General features: G+C 35.6%; 4 pseudogenes; all 4 read right to left on the reverse strand.

The window, feature by feature from the left end:
- Positions 1–2731: 2731 nt before the first annotated feature.
- On the reverse strand, positions 2732–2850 carry LOC134939143 (5S ribosomal RNA; annotated as a pseudogene).
- A 4106-nt stretch (positions 2851–6956) lies between these two features.
- LOC134937462 (5S ribosomal RNA) lies at positions 6957–7075 on the reverse strand (annotated as a pseudogene).
- Positions 7076–11221: 4146 nt separating this feature from the next.
- LOC134937320 (5S ribosomal RNA) lies at positions 11222–11340 on the reverse strand (annotated as a pseudogene).
- Positions 11341–15481: 4141 nt separating this feature from the next.
- LOC134938573 (5S ribosomal RNA) lies at positions 15482–15600 on the reverse strand (annotated as a pseudogene).
- Between the last annotated feature and the right edge of the window lie 1452 nt (positions 15601–17052).

Here is a 17052-nt window from a genome sequence, read left to right on the forward strand (position 1 = left end):
TGCTTCACTTTCTTGGTTTGTGATGTTCTTCTCCTTTATTTTCTCCTGTTAGGTTTCACAAAGGTCCAGTCAGTTCTTAACAGACTTTAAGATTGCTCCCTTTGGAATCTAACGGGTAGTATTTTGATACCAGTTTCAGACCTGATTTCAACTGATTCTCATAATTGCTCATGATGGCATCTTCCTTCCTAAGAAAATGTCTTTTGAGAGTTAATTTCCTTAAAAATTTATTTAAGTCAATGAATGTTTCAAATTTGTTAACACCTCCCATGGTAGCAAAAGTGAGGCCCTTGTTGAGTAAGGATACCTCTGGTTTCGTTAATATATGTTTTGATAGAATGAATATCCCTTTTTATCTTAGATCCGTTGTTAGTGTTCTTTTCTTGATCTCTCTCCCTCCTGCTGCCCCAATTTACTCTTCTTCTGTGTAGCATCTTTTTAGTGGCGATGCTTGTCTGTAATCTTCTTTCAGTGTATTCCTCATTATTTCTTTTGGCCTTGTTCCTAATCATTTGGGGAAAAAAACATTGTCGGTATTTGATCCCAATATCTGTAGGGCTGTAAATCTGTTTGATGTCCCTTTGTTTGAGGATGGAGTTGTCACATCTGAATTCTGTCTTGGTTTTCTTTTTATGGGTACTGTTTTCCAATATGATTTAACTGTTCTGTCGTTTGGTTGTCCTGTTGCTCCAAATCTACTCCAATTCTTAATTCGTCCTTGTTCATAATCGTATTTGTCCCTGAGAAAATTTTTCTCTTTGCCTTTAGTGACCTCTTCTTCAATGCGTTCTAGTTTTTTGATGAGGACTTTCTCATTGATGTTGTAATCTTCTTTGCCTTTAAATGGTTCCAGTTCTGCCTCTTTGTTTTTGATACTGTTCTCAAATTCTAATAGACATTTTTTCTTCTCCTCAACTAGGAGTTTCATCAGATCAATAGAACAGTTGTGCAACACTTTATCCTATTTTTCTAAAAAGGTTATATCAAGATTTCCAAATGTGGGTTGTTTGGAAATTCTCAGACCTCTTGGTATTTTATCAACTGATATATAGTGTTCTAGGCCTTTTATATCCCTCCACATTTTTACTTCTTTAGTGAGGAGTCTCTCTATTCCCCAGAACAAATCATCTAAGTCGCAAGGTGGGAGGGGTTCACTATTAGGTTTTTTTCTCATTATATATTTTTTTGACACCAATCAATTCTCTTTGTTGTTCAATCTTAATTTCTTAACGTAATTATAATGCTAAATTATTTCCCAGGCTACAGTGATTATTGTTACCAATAAAAATCACAAAAAAACGGAAAAAAACTGTCCCACAAATGCAAATTAAGCTAAAGACTCTGCAACACAACATATATGGCTGTTCTGCTTTGACACTCCCGATATATAGGGTGTCTGCTTATCCCCCAAGTAATACTGGGATGGTAAATCCCTAAATTAATTGAATTTAGGAAGGAAAAGGATGGGGGTAGCGACCGCTGGTGTCTATAAATAAATAAAAAATACTTAAAACAATTAAAACATTTATTAAGAATTCACAATCTTTTTCTAAAAATGGGATACAAGGTAATTTCACATATATAAAAAAAGGACATAAAGTGCAAAAAGTTAAAGTGCTTATCTGAGTCAGAGGTCAAATGCTGCCCCATCTTACAGACTTCATCAAGTAGTAAAGGCAGAGTGGGACTGGGCTCATATTTATACCTGCACTGCTCTTAACTCAATTATGACATCATATCCTGTTTAATAAAGGTCTATTTTACTATGTAATAAACTTCAAATATAAATATAACTTCCTCCCTGTGGGCAGATGCTATAGCAAACCACATGAAAAATGATAGTTTTGGAGCTTAAAATAATGTACAGAACATCTTTAAAAGTTCAGTTTCTGTGTATTGGTGGCACTTTCGCCACACTTCCGGTGTCCGGGTGCATTGAAAGTCCGGAGCACGTCACTTCTGCCCCACTTCCGAATCGTTTCCGTGCATGTGCATGCCTTCTCTTATGGTCTCAGTCAAAGTAGAGCCTTAGCTTCTGCTGTGTATATGTCTCCTGATGTGGCGGCCATCTTTCATTAGGTTTCTCTATATGGTGTATGGTGGCGGCCATTTTTTAGTAGCTTGTGGCAATCATGATATAGGACCTTTTCACATGTCATGGGGCCATTTCCATGGTGGTTAGTGGGAAAAGGAAAACACATTGTAAATTCTCATATACAGTAGTGCTAATATTGCAATCGCTTTGATTAATATTAATAACATTTTGTCAAAAACCATGTATATATGGAACCAATATAGTATTAGGTCTATTTAGAAAAATGTAAATACTGGTAATTGAATGTAGAGATATGTAAAAATAAGTATATAAATAAACATGCAAGGAAAAATATCTATATAAAAATATAAATATAAATATATTAATATGTAAAGAAATACATATAAAAATATATAAAAATTTATACAAATATATAAAGATAAAAGAAAATAGAGATTTAAAGAGGATTGTGATAGTGCCATGACAATTAACATTTTTAATATATCAGTGATATTAAATATTAACGTGAATACGCGCACTATTGTATAGCATTTGTTATAATGGTGCTTTTATGTATTAAAGTGAATATGTGCACTATTGTATAGCTTTGTCATAATGGTGCTTCTATGTGTATTGATATATTAATTATTTGTGTTATCTAGTATGCACAGACAGCATATTCGGTATTACAAGTTTAGTTTACAGCACCTGATCTTCCCAGGTGGTCTGCCTTGCTGGTACTGATCAGGCCCAACACTGCTTTGCTTCCAAGTTCGGTCGAGATTGGGCCTTTCCAGTGTGGTTTGACTGTAGAATATTTTCTTTTTTTAACCATGCCTGTGTTGCCCGCTACAGTGAACTAAGTGGTGGTTAATTGACCATAACAGTGTCAATGACTACCAATACAGTGATATAGTGCAGGATGGGAACATGAGTGTGTGGTGGTGGTAGGGAAAGTGGGGTAGGATATGTGGGGTGAAAAATGGGGAATACTGTTCGCTCTTCAGTGTCATGTTCTTTCATAAAAACAGAGCAATTTCGTAGTTCTCATTAAACCCCATCGGGTGTAGAGTCCGTAACTGGAATATCCAGAACATCTCTCTTCATGAAAGTTTATTGGCTAAGTCGCCTCCTCTTTCTCCCAGTTTGACCAATTTGATGGCTTTAAAAGTTAGTGATTCCGGATTAGACTTGTGTGTTGTGTTAAAATGTTTTGAGACAGCATGAGATTCCACCTTGTTCTGTATGTTTCGGATATGTTCTTGTATCCTCATTTTCAATGGTCTTTTCATTTTTCCGACATATTGCTTTCCACAGTCTCATTCCAACAAATATATGACAGATTGGGTGTTACAATTGATAAAGTCTTTAATTTTATACTCCTTTTTTTCTGAGTCCGTGAAGGTCTTCCTTACCAGATGTAGGAACTTGCATATGTGCATTTAGGTTGTAAACGACTCTCCTCTTGTGCATTAGTTAACATACTTGGGGCCAAAATGTCCTTTAGATTCCGTGATTTTCTGAAAATAATTTCAGGGCGTGGAGGTAAAAGTTCTTTGAGAATCGGGTCCATTAGTAAAATTCCCCAATGGTCTTTGAGTGAATTGCCAATGGACGCCTCTTGCCGGTTGTATGTTGTAATGAAAGCCGTACAATCTTTTTATTTTCTCTATGTTTATATTCCAGCAGTTTTGATCTTTCCAAAGTTTTGGCTTTAGTCACCCACATGTACGTGTCTTTCCATTCAAGGTCTTTCAATACGTTTAATACACAGATGGTATCTTTTAAATAAGATGGTAATTATTTCACATAGGTTTTTTAGAAAAACATCGGCATATTCAGATAGATTCGAGGTAAGTCAGTAAATACCTGCCACTATTGGTCTTCCTGGTGGGTTGGACTGATTTTTGTGAATTTTTGGCAGAAAGTGAAATATAGGGGTAGTGGGGTCTAATCTCATTAAATATTGAAATTCACTTTTAGTGATAGTGTCTGTACATAAACCGTGTAATAATAGTATTCGTAATTCTTCAACAAATACATATTTCAGATCGCCTATTAATTTTTCGTATGAGGTTTCATTCCCCAATAATCTTAAGGCTTCTTTGGTGTATTTGTCGCGATCCATTATGACCAGGCCCTCCCCCCTTTGTCAGCTTGTTTTATGAATATGCCGTTGTTCTTTTGTAGGTTTTTAAGTGCTTCACTTTCTTGGTTTGTGATGTTCTTCTCCTTTATTTTCTCCTGTTAGGTTTCACAAAGGTCCAGTCAGTTCATAACAGGCTTTAAGATTGCTCCCTTTGGAATCTAACGGTAGTATTTCGATACCAGTTTCAGACCTGATTTCGACTGATTCTCATAATTGCTGATGATGATCTTCCTTCCTAAGAAAATGTCTTTTGAGAGTTAATTTCCTTAAAAATGTATTTAAGTCAATGAATGTTTCAAATTTGTTAACACCTCCCATAGTAGCAAAAGTGATGCCCTTGTTGAGTAAGGATACCTCTGGTTTCGTCAATATATGTTTTGATAGAATGAATATCCCTTTTTCTCTTAGATCCATTGTTAGTGTTCTTTTCTTGATCTCTCTCCCTCCTGCTGCCCCAATTTACTCTTCTTCTGTGTAGCATCTTTTTAGTGGCGATGCTGGTCTGTAATCTTCTTTCAGTGTATTCCTCATTATTTCTTTTGGCCTTGTTCCTAATCATTGGGGTAAAAAAAACTTGGTCGGTGTTTGATCCCAATCTCTGTAGGGCTGTGAATCTGTTTGATGTCCCTGTGTTTGAGGAGTTGTCACATCTGAATTATGTCTTGGTTTTCCTTTTATAGGTACTGTTTTCCAATATGATTTAACTTTTCTGTCATTTGGTTGTCCTGTTGCTCCAAATCTACTCCAATTCTTGATTCGTCCTTGTTCATAATCGTATTTGTCCCTGAGAAAAATTTTCTCTTTGCCTTTAGTGACCTCTTCTTCAATGCGTTCTAGTTTTTTTGATGAGGACTTTCTCATTGATGTTGTAATCTTCTTTGCCTTTAAATGGTTCCAGTTCTGCTTCTTTTTTTTTATACTATTCTCAAATTCTGATAGACATTTTTTCTTCTCCTCAACTAGGAGTTTCATCAGATCAATAGAACAGTTGTGCAACACTTTATCCCATTTTTCTAAAAAGGTTGTATCAAGATTGCCAAATGTGGGTTGTTTGGAAATTCTCAGACCTCTTGGTATTTTATCAACTGATATATAGTGTTCTAGGCCCTTTATATCCCACCATGTTTTTACTTCTTTAGTGAGGAGTCTCTCTATTCCCCAGAACAAATCATCTAAGTCGCAAGGTGGGAGGGGTTCACTATTAGGTTTTTTCTCATTATATATTTTTTTTACATCAATCAATTCTCTTTGTTGTTCAATCTGAATTTCTTAACGTAATTATAATGCTAAATTATTTCCCAGGCTACAGTAATTATTGTTACCAATAAAAATCACAAAAAAATGGAAAAAACTGTCCCACAAATGAAAATTAAGATAAAGACTCTGCAACCCAACATATATGGCTGTTCTGCTTTGACACTCCCGATATTTAGGGTGTCTGCTGATCCCCCAAGTAATACTGGGATGGTAAATCCCTAAATTAAATGAATTTAGGAAGGAAAAGGATGGGGGTAGCGACCACTGGTGTCTATAAATTAATAAAAAATACTTAAAACAATTAAAACATTTATTAAGAATTCACAATCTTTTTCTAAAAATGGGATACAAGGTAATTTCACATATATAAAAAAATGACATAAAGTGCAAAAAGTCAAAGTGCTTATCTGAGTCAGAGGTCAAATGCTGCCCCATCATACAGAATTCATCAAGTAGTAAAGGCAGAGTGGGACTGGGCTCATATTTATACCTGCACTGCTCTTAACTCAATTATGACATCATATTCTGTTTAATAAAGGTCTATTTTACTATGTAATAAACTTCAAATATAAATATAACTTCCTCCCTGTGGGCAGATGCTATAGCAAACCACATGAAAAACGAGAGTTTTGGAGCTTAAAATAATGTACAGAACATCTTTAAAAGTTCAGTTTCTGTGTATTGGTGGCACTTTCGCCACACTTCCGGTGTCCGGGTGCATTGAAAGTCCGGAGCACGTCACTTCTGCCCACTTCCGGATCGTTGCCGTGCATGTGCATGCCTTCTCTTATGGTCTCAGTCAAAGTAGAGCCTTAGCTTCTGCTGTGTATATGTCTTCTGATGTGGCGGCCATCTTTCATTAGGTTTCTCTATATGGTTTATGGTGGCGGCTATTTTCTAGTAGCTTGTGGCACTCATGATATAGGACCTTTTCACATGTCGAGGAGCCATTTCCATGGTGGTTAGTGGGAAAAGGAAAACACATTGTAAATTCTCATATACAGTAGTGCTAATATTGCAATCGTTATGATTAATATTATTAACATTTTGTCAAAAAACATGTATATATGGAACCAATATAGTATTAGGTCTAGTTAGAAAAATGTAAATACTGGTAATTGAATGTAGAGATATGTAAAAATGAGTATATAAATAAACATGCATGGAAAAATATCTATATAAAAATATAAATATAAATATATAAATATGTAAAGAAATATATATAAAAATATATAAAAATTTATACAAATATATAAAGATAAAAGAAAATGGAGATTTAAAGAGGATTGTGATAGTGCCATGACAATTAACATTTTTAATATATCAGTGATATTAAATATTAAAGTGAATACGTGCACTATTGTATAGCATTTGTTGTAATGTTGCTTTTATGTATTAAAGTGAATATGTGCACTATTGTATAGCTTTGTCATAATGGTGCTTCTATGTGTATTGATATATTAATTATTTGTGTTATCTAGTATGCACAGACAGCATATTCGGTATTACAAGTTTAGTTTACAGCACCTGATCTTCCCAGGTGGTCTCCCTTGCTGGTACTGATCAGGCCAAACACTGCTTTGCTTCCAAGTTTGGTCGAGATTGGGCCTTTCCAGTGTGGTTTGACTGTAGAATATTTTCTTTTTTAACCATGCCTGTGTTGCTCGCTACAGTGAACTAAGTGGTGGTTAATTGACCATAACAGTGTCAATGACTACCAATACAGTGATATAGTGCAGGATGGGAACATGAGTGTGTGGTGGTGGTAGGGAAAGTGGGGTAGGATATGCGGGGTGGAAAATGGGGAATACTGTTCGCTCTTCAGTGTCATGTTCTTTCATAAAAACGGAGCAATTTCGTAGTTCTCATTAAACCCCATCGGGTGTAGAGTCCGTAACTGGAATATCCAGAACATCTCTCTTCATGAAAGTTTATTGGCTAAGTCACCTCCTCTTTCTCCCAGTTTGACCAATTTGATGGCTTTAAAAGTTAGTGATTCCGGATTAGACTTGTGTGTTATGTTAAAATGTTTTGAGACAGCATGAGATTCCACCTTGTTCTGTATGTTTCGCATATCTTCTTGTAACCTCATTTTCAATGGTCTTTTCATTTTTCCGACATATTGCTTTCCACAGTCTCATTCCAATAAATAAATGACAGATTGGGTGTTACAATTGATAAAGTCTTTATTTTATACTCCTTTTTTACTGAGTCCGTGAAGGTCTTCCTAATCAGATGTAGGAACTTGCATATGTTGCATCTGCCACATTTGTGTGATCCTGTGCATTTAGGTAGTAAACGACTCTCCACTTGTGCATTAGTTAACATACTTGGGGCCAAAATGTCCTTTAGATTCCATGATTTTCTGAAAATAATTTCAGGGCATGGAGGTAAAAGTTCTTTGAGAATCGGGTCCATTAGTAAAATTCCCCGATGGTCATTGAGTGAATTGCCAATGGACGCCTCTTGCCGGTTGTATGTTGTAATGAACGCCGTACAATCTTTTTATTTTCTCTATGTTTATATTCCAGCAGTTTTGATCTTTCCAAAGTTTTGGCTTTAGTCACCCACATGTACGTCTCTTTCCATTCAAGGTCTTTCAATACGTTTAATACAGAGATGGTATCTTTTAAATAAGATGGTAATTATTTCACATAGGTTTTTAGAAAAACATCGTCATATTCAGATAGATTCGAGGTAAGTCAGTCAATACCTGCCACTATTGGTCTTCCTGGTGGGTTGGACTGATTTTTGTGAATTTTTGGTAGAAAGTGAAATATAGGGGTAGTGGGGTCTAATCTCATTAAATATTGAAATTAACTTTTAGTGATAGTGTCTGTACATAAACCGTGTAATAATAGTATTCGTAATTATTCAACAAATGCATATTTCAGATTGCCTATTAATTTTTCGTATGAGGTTTCATTCCCCAATAATCTTAAGGCTTCTTTGGTGTATTTGTCGCGATCCATTATGACCAGGCCCACCCCCCTTTGTCAGCTTGTTTTATGAATATGCCGTTGTTCTTTTGTAGGTTTTTAAGTGCTTCACTTTCTTGGTTTGTGATGTTCTTCTCCTTTATTTTCTCCTGTTAGGTTTCACAAAGGTCCAGTCAGTTCATAACAGACTTTAAGATTGCTCCCTTTGGAATCTAATGGGTAGTATTTCGATACGAGTTTCAGACCTGATTTCGACTGATTCTCATAATTGCTGATGATGGCATCTTCCTTCCTATGAAAATGTCTTTTGAGAGTTAATTTCCTTAAAAATTTATTTAAGTCAATGAATGTTTCAAATTTGTTAACACCTCCCATGGTAGCAAAAGTGAGGCCATTGTTGAGTAAGGATACCTCTGGTTTCGTCAATATATGTTTTGATAGAATGAATATCCCTTTTTCTCTTAGATCCGTTGTTAGTGTTCTTTTCTTGGTCTCTCTCCCTCCTGCTGCCCCAATTTACTCTTCTTCTGTGTAGCATCTATTAAGTGGCGATGCTGGTCTGTAATCTTCTTTCAGTGTATTCCTCATTATTTCTTTTGGCCTTGTTCCTAATCATTGGGGTAAAAAAAACTTGGTCGGTATTTGATCCCAATCTCTGTAGGGCTGTGAAACTGTTTGATGTCCCTGTGTTTGAGGATGGAGTTGTCACATCTGAATTCTGTCTTGGTTTTCCTTTTATGGGTACTGTTTTCCAATATGATTTAACTGTTCTGTCGTTTGGTTGTCCTGTTGCTCCAAATCTACTCCAATTCTTGATTCGTCCTTGTTCATAATCGTATTTGTCCCTGAGAAAATTTTTCTCTTTGCCTTTAGTGACCTCTTCTTCAAAGCGTTCTAGTTTTTTGATGAGGACTTTCTCATTGATGTTGTAATCTTCTTTGCCTTTAAATGGTTCCAGTTCTGCTTCTTTTTTTTTATACTGTTCTCAAATTCTGATAGACATTTTTTCTTCTCCTCAACTAGGAGTTTCATCAGATCAATAGAACAGTTGTGCAACACTTTATCCCATTTTTCTAAAAAGGTTGTATCAAGATTGCCAAATGTGGGTTGTTTGGAAATTCTCAGACCTCTTGGTATTTTATCAACTGATATATAGTGTTCTAGGCCCTTTATATCCCACCACGTTTTTACTTCTTTAGTGAGGAGTCTCTCTATTCCCCAGAACAAATCATCTAAGTCGCAAGGTGGGAGGGGTTCACTATTAGGTTTTTTCTCATTATATATATGTTTTTGACACCAATCAATTATCTTTGTTGTTCAATCTGAATTTCTTAATGTAATTATAATGCTAAATTATTTCCCAGGCTACAGTAATTATTGTTACCAATTAAAATCACAAAAAAAAAAAACCGGAAAAAACTGTCCCACAAATGAAAATTAAGATAAAGACTCTGCAACCCAACATATATGGCTGTTCTGCTTTGACACTCCCAATATTTAGGGTGTCTGCTGATCCCCCAAGTAATACTGGGATGGTAAATCCCTAAATTAAATGAATTTAGGAAGGAAAAGGATGGGGGTAGCGACCACTGGTGTCTATAAATAAATAAAAAATACTTAAAACAATTAAAACATTTATTAAGAATTCACAATCTTTTTCTAAAAATGGGATACAAGGTAATTTCACATATATAAAAAAATGACATAAAGTGCAAAAAGTCAAAGTGCTTATCTGAGTCAGAGGTCAAATGCTGCCCCATCATACAGAATTCATCAAGTAGTAAAGGCAGAGTGGGACTGGGCTCATATTTATACCTGCACTGCTCTTAACTCAATTATGACATCATATCCTGTTTAATAAAGGTCTATTTTACTATGTAATAAATATCAAATATAAATATAACTTCCTCCCTGTGGGCAGATGCTATAGCAAACCACATGAAAAACGAGAGTTTTGGAGCTTTAAATAATGTACAGAACATCTTTAAAAGTTCAGTTTCTGTGTATTGGTGGCACTTTCGCAACACTTCCGGTGTCCGGGTGCATTGAAAGTCCGGAGCACGTCACTTCTTCCCCACTTCCGGACCGTTGCCGTGCATGTGCATGCCTTCTCTTATGGTCTCAGTCAAAGTAGAGCCTTAGCTTCTGCTTTGTATATGTCTCCTAATGTGGCGGCCATCTTTCATTAGGTTTCTCTATATGGTTTATGGTGGCGGCCATTTTCTAGTAGCTTGTGGCACTCATGATATAGGACCTTTTCACATGTCCAGGAGCCATTTCCATGGTGGTTAGTGGGAAAAGGAAAACACATTGTAAATTCTCATATACAGTAGTGCTAATATTGCAATCGCTATGATTAATATTAGTAACATTTTGTCAAAAACCATGTATATATGGAACCAATATAGTATTAGGTCTATTTAGAAAAATGTATATACTGGTAATTGAATGTAGAGATATGTAAAAATGAGTATATAAATAAACATGCAAGGAAAAATATCTATATAAAAATATAAATATAAATATATAAATATGTAAAGAAATATATATAAAAATATATAAAAATTTATACAAATATATAAAGATAAAAGAAAATGGAGATTTAAAGAGGATTGTGATAGTGCCATGACAATTAACATTTTTAATATATCAGTGATATTAAATATTAAAGTGAATACGTGCACTATTGTATAGCATTTGATGTAATGTTGCTTTTATGTATTAAAGTGAATATGTGCACTATTGTATAGCTTTGTCATAATTGTGCTTCTATGTGTATTGATATATTAATTATTTGTGTTATCTAGTATGCACAGACAGCATATTCGGTATTACAAGTTTAGTTTACAGCACCTGATCTTCCCAGGTGGTCTCCCTTGCTGGTACTGATCAGGCCCAACACTGCTTTGCTTCCAAGTTTGGTCAAGATTGGGCCTTTCCAGTGTGGTTTGACTGTAGAATATTTTCTTTTTTAACCATGCCTGTGTTGCCCGCTACAGTGAACTAAGTGGTGGTTAATTGACCATAACAGTGTCAATGACTACCAATACAGTGATATAGTGCAGGATGGGAACATGAGTGTGTGGTGGTGGTGGTAGGGAAAGTGGGGTAGGATATGCGGGGTGGAAAATGGGGAATACTGTTCGCTCTTCAGTGTCATGTTCTTTCATAAAAACGGAGCAATTTCGTAGTTCTCATTAAACCCCATCGGGTGTAGAGTCCGTAACTGGAATATCCAGAACATCTCTCTTCATGAAAGTTTATTGGCTAAGTCACCTCCTCTTTCTCCCAGTTTGACCAATTTGATGGCTTTAAAAGTTAGTGATTCCGGATTAGACTTGTGTGTTATGTTAAAATGTTTTGAGACAGCATGAAATTCCACCTTGTTCTGTATGTTTCGGATATCTTCTTGTAACCTCATTTTCAATGGTCTTTTCATTTTTCCGACATATTGCTTTCCACAGTCTCATTCCAACAAATATATGACAGATTGGGTGTTACAATTGATAAAGTCTTTATTTTATACTCCTTTTTTACTGAGTCCGTGAAGGTCTTCCTAATCAGATGTAGGAACTTGCATATGTTGCATCTGCCACATTTGTGTGATCCTGTGCATTTAGGTAGTAAACGACTCTCCTCTTGTGCATTAGTTAACATACTTTGGGCCAAAATGTCCTTTAGATTCCATGATTTTCTGAAAATAATTTCAGGGCATGGAGGTAAAAGTTCTTTGAGAATCGGGTCCATTAGTAAAATTCCCCGATGGTCATTGAGTGAATTGCCAATGGACGCCTCTTGCCAGTTGTATTTTGTAATGAACGCCGTACAATCTTTTTATTTTCTCTATGTTTATATTCCAGCAGTTTTGAATTTTTCCAAAGTTTTGGCTTTAGTCACCCACATGTACGTGTCTTTCCATTCAAGGTCTTTCAATACGTTTAATACAGAGATGGTATCTTTTAAATAAGATGGTAATTATTTCACATAGGTTTTTAGAAAAACATCGGCATATTCAGATAGTTTCGAGGTAAGTCAGTCAATACCTGCCACTATTGGTCTTCCTGGTGGGTTGGACTGATTTTTGTGAATTTTTGGTAGAAAGTGAAATATAGGGGTAGTGGGGTCTAATCTCATTAAATATTGAAATTAACTTTTAGTGATAGTGTCTGTACATAAACCGTGTAATAATAGTATTCGTAATTCTTCAACAAATACATATTTCAGATTGCCTATTAATTTTTCGTATGAGGTTTCATTCCCCAATAATCTTAAGGCTTCTTTGGTGTATTTGTCGCGATCCATTATGACCAGGCCCACCCCCCTTTGTCAGCTTGTTTTATGAATATGCCGTTGTTCTTTAGTAGGTTTTTAAGTGCTTCACTTTCTTGGTTTGTGACGTTCTTCTCCTTTATTTTCTACTATTAGGTTTCACAAAGGTCCAGTCAGTTCATAACAGACTTTAAGATTGCTCCCTTTGTAATCTAACGGGTAGTATTTCGATACGAGTTTCAGACCTGATTTCGACTGATTCTCATAATTGCTTATGATGGCATCTTCCTTCCTAAGATAATGTCTTTTGAGAGTTAATTTCCTTAAAAATGTATTTAAGTCAATGAATGTTTCAAATTTGTTAACACCTCCCATGGTAGCAAAAGTGAGGCCATTGTTGAGTAAGGATACCTCTGGTTTCGTCAATATATGTTTTGATAGAATGAATATCCCTTTTTCTCTTAGATCCGTTGTTAGTGTTCTTTTCTTGATCTCTCTCCCTCCTGCTGCCCCAATTTACTCTTCTTCTGTGTAGCATCTTTTTAGTGGCGATGCTGGTCTGTAATCTTCTTTCAGTGTATTCCTCATTATTTCTTTTGGCCTTGTTCCTAATCATTGGGGTAAAAAAAACTTGGTCGGTATTTGATCCCAATCTCTGTAGAGCTGTGAATCTGTTTGATGTCCCTGTGTTTGAGGATGGAGTTGTCACATCTGAATTCTGTCTTGGTTTTCCTTTTATGGGTACTGTTTTCCAATATGATTTAACTGTTCTGTCGTTTGGTTGTCCTGTTGCTCCAAATCTACTCCAATTCTTGATTCGTCCTTGTTCATAATCGTATTTGTCCCTGAGAAAATTTTTCTCTTTGCCTTTAGTGACCTCTTCTTCAATGCATTCTAGTTTTTTGATGAGGACTTTCTCATTGATGTTGTAATCTTCTTTGCCTTTAAAGGGTTCCAGTTCTGCCTCTTTGTTTTTGATACTGTTCTCCAATTCTGATAGACATTTTTTCTTCTCCTCAACTAGGAGTTTCATCAGATCAGTAGAACAGTTGTGCAACACTTTATCCCATTTTTCTAAAAAGGTTGTATCAAGATTGCCAAATGTGGGTTGTTTGGAAATTCTCAGACCTCTTGGTATTTTATCAACTGATATATAGTGTTCTAGGCCCTTTATATCCCACCACGTTTTTACTTCTTTAGTGAGGAGTCTCTCTTTTCCCCAGAACAAATCATCTAAGTCGCAAGGTGGGAGGGGTTCACTATTAGGTTTTTTCTCATTATATATTTTTTTGACACCAATCAATTCTCTTTGTTGTTCAATCTGAATTTCTTAATGTAATTATAATGCTAAATTATTTCCCAGGCTACAGTAATTATTGTTACCAATAAAAATCACAAAAAAAACGGAAAAAACTGTCCCACAAATGAAAATTAAGATAAAGACTCTGCAGCCCAACATATATGGCTGTTCTGCTTTGACACTCCCGATATTTAGGGTGTCTGCTGATCCCCCAAGTAATACTGGGATGGTAAATCCCTAAATTAAATGAATTTAGGAAGGAAAAGGATGGGGGTAGCGACCACTGGTGTCTATAAATAAATAAAAAATACTTAAAACAATTAAAACATTTATTAAGAATTCACAATCTTTTTCTAAAAATGGGATACAAGGTAATTTCACATATATAAAAAAATGACAAAGTGCAAAAAGTCAAAGTGCTTATCTGAGTCAGAGGTCAAATGCTGCCCCATCATACAGAATTCATCAAGTAGTAAAGGCACAGTTGGACTGGGCTCATATTTATACCTGCACTGCTCTTAACTCAATTATGACATCATATCCTGTTTAATAAAGGTCTATTTTACTATGTAATAAACTTCAAATATAAATATAACTTCCTCCCTGTGGGCAGATGCTATAGCAAACCACATGAAAAACGAGAGTTTTGGAGCTTAAAATAATGTACAGAACATCTTTAAAAGTTCAGTTTCTGTGTATTGGTGGCACTTTCGCCACACTTCCGGTGTCCGGGTGCATTGAAAGTCCGGAGCACGTCACTTCTGCCCACTTCCGGATCGTTGCCGTGCATGTGCATGCCTTCTCTTATGGTCTCATTCAAAGTAGAGCCTTAGCTTCTGCTGTGTATATGTCTCCTGATGTGGTGGCCATCTTTCACTAGGTTTCTCTATATGGTTTATGGTGGCGGCCATTTTCTAGTAGCTTGTGGCACTCATGATATAGGACCTTTTCACATGTCCAGGGGCAATTTCCATGGTGGTTAGTGGGAAAAGGAAAACACATTGTAAATTCTCATATACAGTAGTGCTAATATTGCAATCGCTATGATTAATATTAGTAACATTTTGTCAAAAACCATGTATATATGGAACCAATATAGTATTAGGTCTATTTAGAAAAATGTAAATACTGGTAATTGAATGTAGAGATATGTAAAAATAAGTATATAAATAAACATGCATGGAAAAATATCTATATAAAAATATAAATATAAATATATAAATATGTAAAGAAATATATATAAAAATATATAAAAATGTATACAAATATATAAAGATAAAAGAAAATGGAGATTTAAAGAGGATTGTGATAGTGCCATGACAATTAACATTTTTAATATATCAGTGATATTAAATATTAAAGTGAATACGTGCACTATTGTATAGCCTATGTTGTAATGGTGCTTTTATGTATTAAAGTGAATATGTGCACTATTGTATAGCTTTGTCATAATGTTGCTTCTATGTGTAATGATATATTAATTATTTGTGTTATCTATTATGCACAGACAGCATATTCGGTATTACAAGTTTAGTTTACAGCACCTGATCTTCCCAGGTGGTCTCCCTTGCTGGTACTGATCCGGCCCAACACTGCTTTGCTTCCAAGTTCGGTCGAGATTGGGCCTTTCCAGTGTGGTTTGACTGTAGAATATTTTCTTTTTTAACCATGCCTGTGTTGCCCGCTACAGTGAACTAAGTGGTGGTTAATTGACCATAACAGTGTCAATGACTACCAATACAGTGATATAGTGCAGGATGGGAACATGAGTGTGTGGTGGTGGTAGGGAAAGTGGGGTAGGATATGCGGGGTGTAAAATGGGGAATACTGTTCGCTCTTCAGTGTCATGTTCTTTCATTTAAATGGAGCAATTTCGTAGTTCTCATTAAACCCCATCGGGTGTAGAGTCCGTAACTGGAATATCCAGAACATCTCTCTTCATGAAAGTTTATTGGCTAAGTCGCCTCCTCTTTCTCCCAGTTTGACCAATGTGATGGCTTTAAAAGTTAGTGATTCCGGATTAGACTTGTGTGTTATGTTAAAATGTTTTGAGACAGCATGAGATTCCACCTTGTTCTGTATGTTTCGGATATGTTCTTGTATCCTCATTTTCAAAGGTCTTTTCGTTTTTCTGACATATTGCTTTCCACAGTCTCATTCCAACAAATATATGACAGATTGGTTGTTACAATTGTTAAAGTCTTTAATTTTATACTCCTTTTTTTCTGAGTCCGTGAAGGTCTTCCTAACCAGATGTAGGAACTTGCATATGTTGCATCTGCCACATTTGTGTGATCCTGTGCATTTAGGTAGTAAACGACTCTCCTCTTGTGCATTAGTTAACATACTTTGGGCCAAAATGTCCTTTAGATTCCATGATTTTCTGAAAATAATTTCAGGGCATGGAGGTAAAAGTTCTTTGAGAATCGGGTCCATTAGTAAAATTCCCCGATGGTCATTGAGTGAATTGCCAATGGACGCCTCTTGCCAGTTGTATTTTGTAATGAACGCCGTACAATCTTTTTATTTTCTCTATGTTTATATTCCAGCAGTTTTGAATTTTTCCAAAGTTTTGGCTTTAGTCACCCACATGTACGTGTCTTTCCATTCAAGGTCTTTCAATACGTTTAATACAGAGATGGTATCTTTTAAATAAGATGGTAATTATTTCACATAGGTTTTTAGAAAAACATCGGCATATTCAGATAGTTTCAATACCTGCCACTATTGGTCAATACCTGCCACTATTGGTCTTCCTGGTGGGTTGGACTGATTTTTGTGAATTTTTGGTAGAAAGTGAAATATAGGGGTAGTGGGGTCTAATCTCATTAAATATTGAAATTCACTTTTAGTGATAGTGTCTGTACATAAACCGTGTAATAATAGTATTCGGAATTCTTCAACAAATGCATCTTTCAGATCGCCTATTAATTTTTCATATGAGGTTTCATTCCCCAATAATCTTATGGCTTCTTTGATGTATTTGTTGTGATCCATTATGACCAGGCCCTCCCCCCTTTTTCAGCTTGTTTTATGAATATGCCGTTGTTCTTTTGCAGGTTTTTAAGTTCTTCACTTTCTTGGTTTGTGATGTTCTTCTCCT

This window comes from Pseudophryne corroboree, chromosome 6 (genome assembly GCF_028390025.1).
Source record: "Pseudophryne corroboree isolate aPseCor3 chromosome 6, aPseCor3.hap2, whole genome shotgun sequence".
NCBI lineage: Eukaryota > Metazoa > Chordata > Amphibia > Anura > Myobatrachidae > Pseudophryne > Pseudophryne corroboree.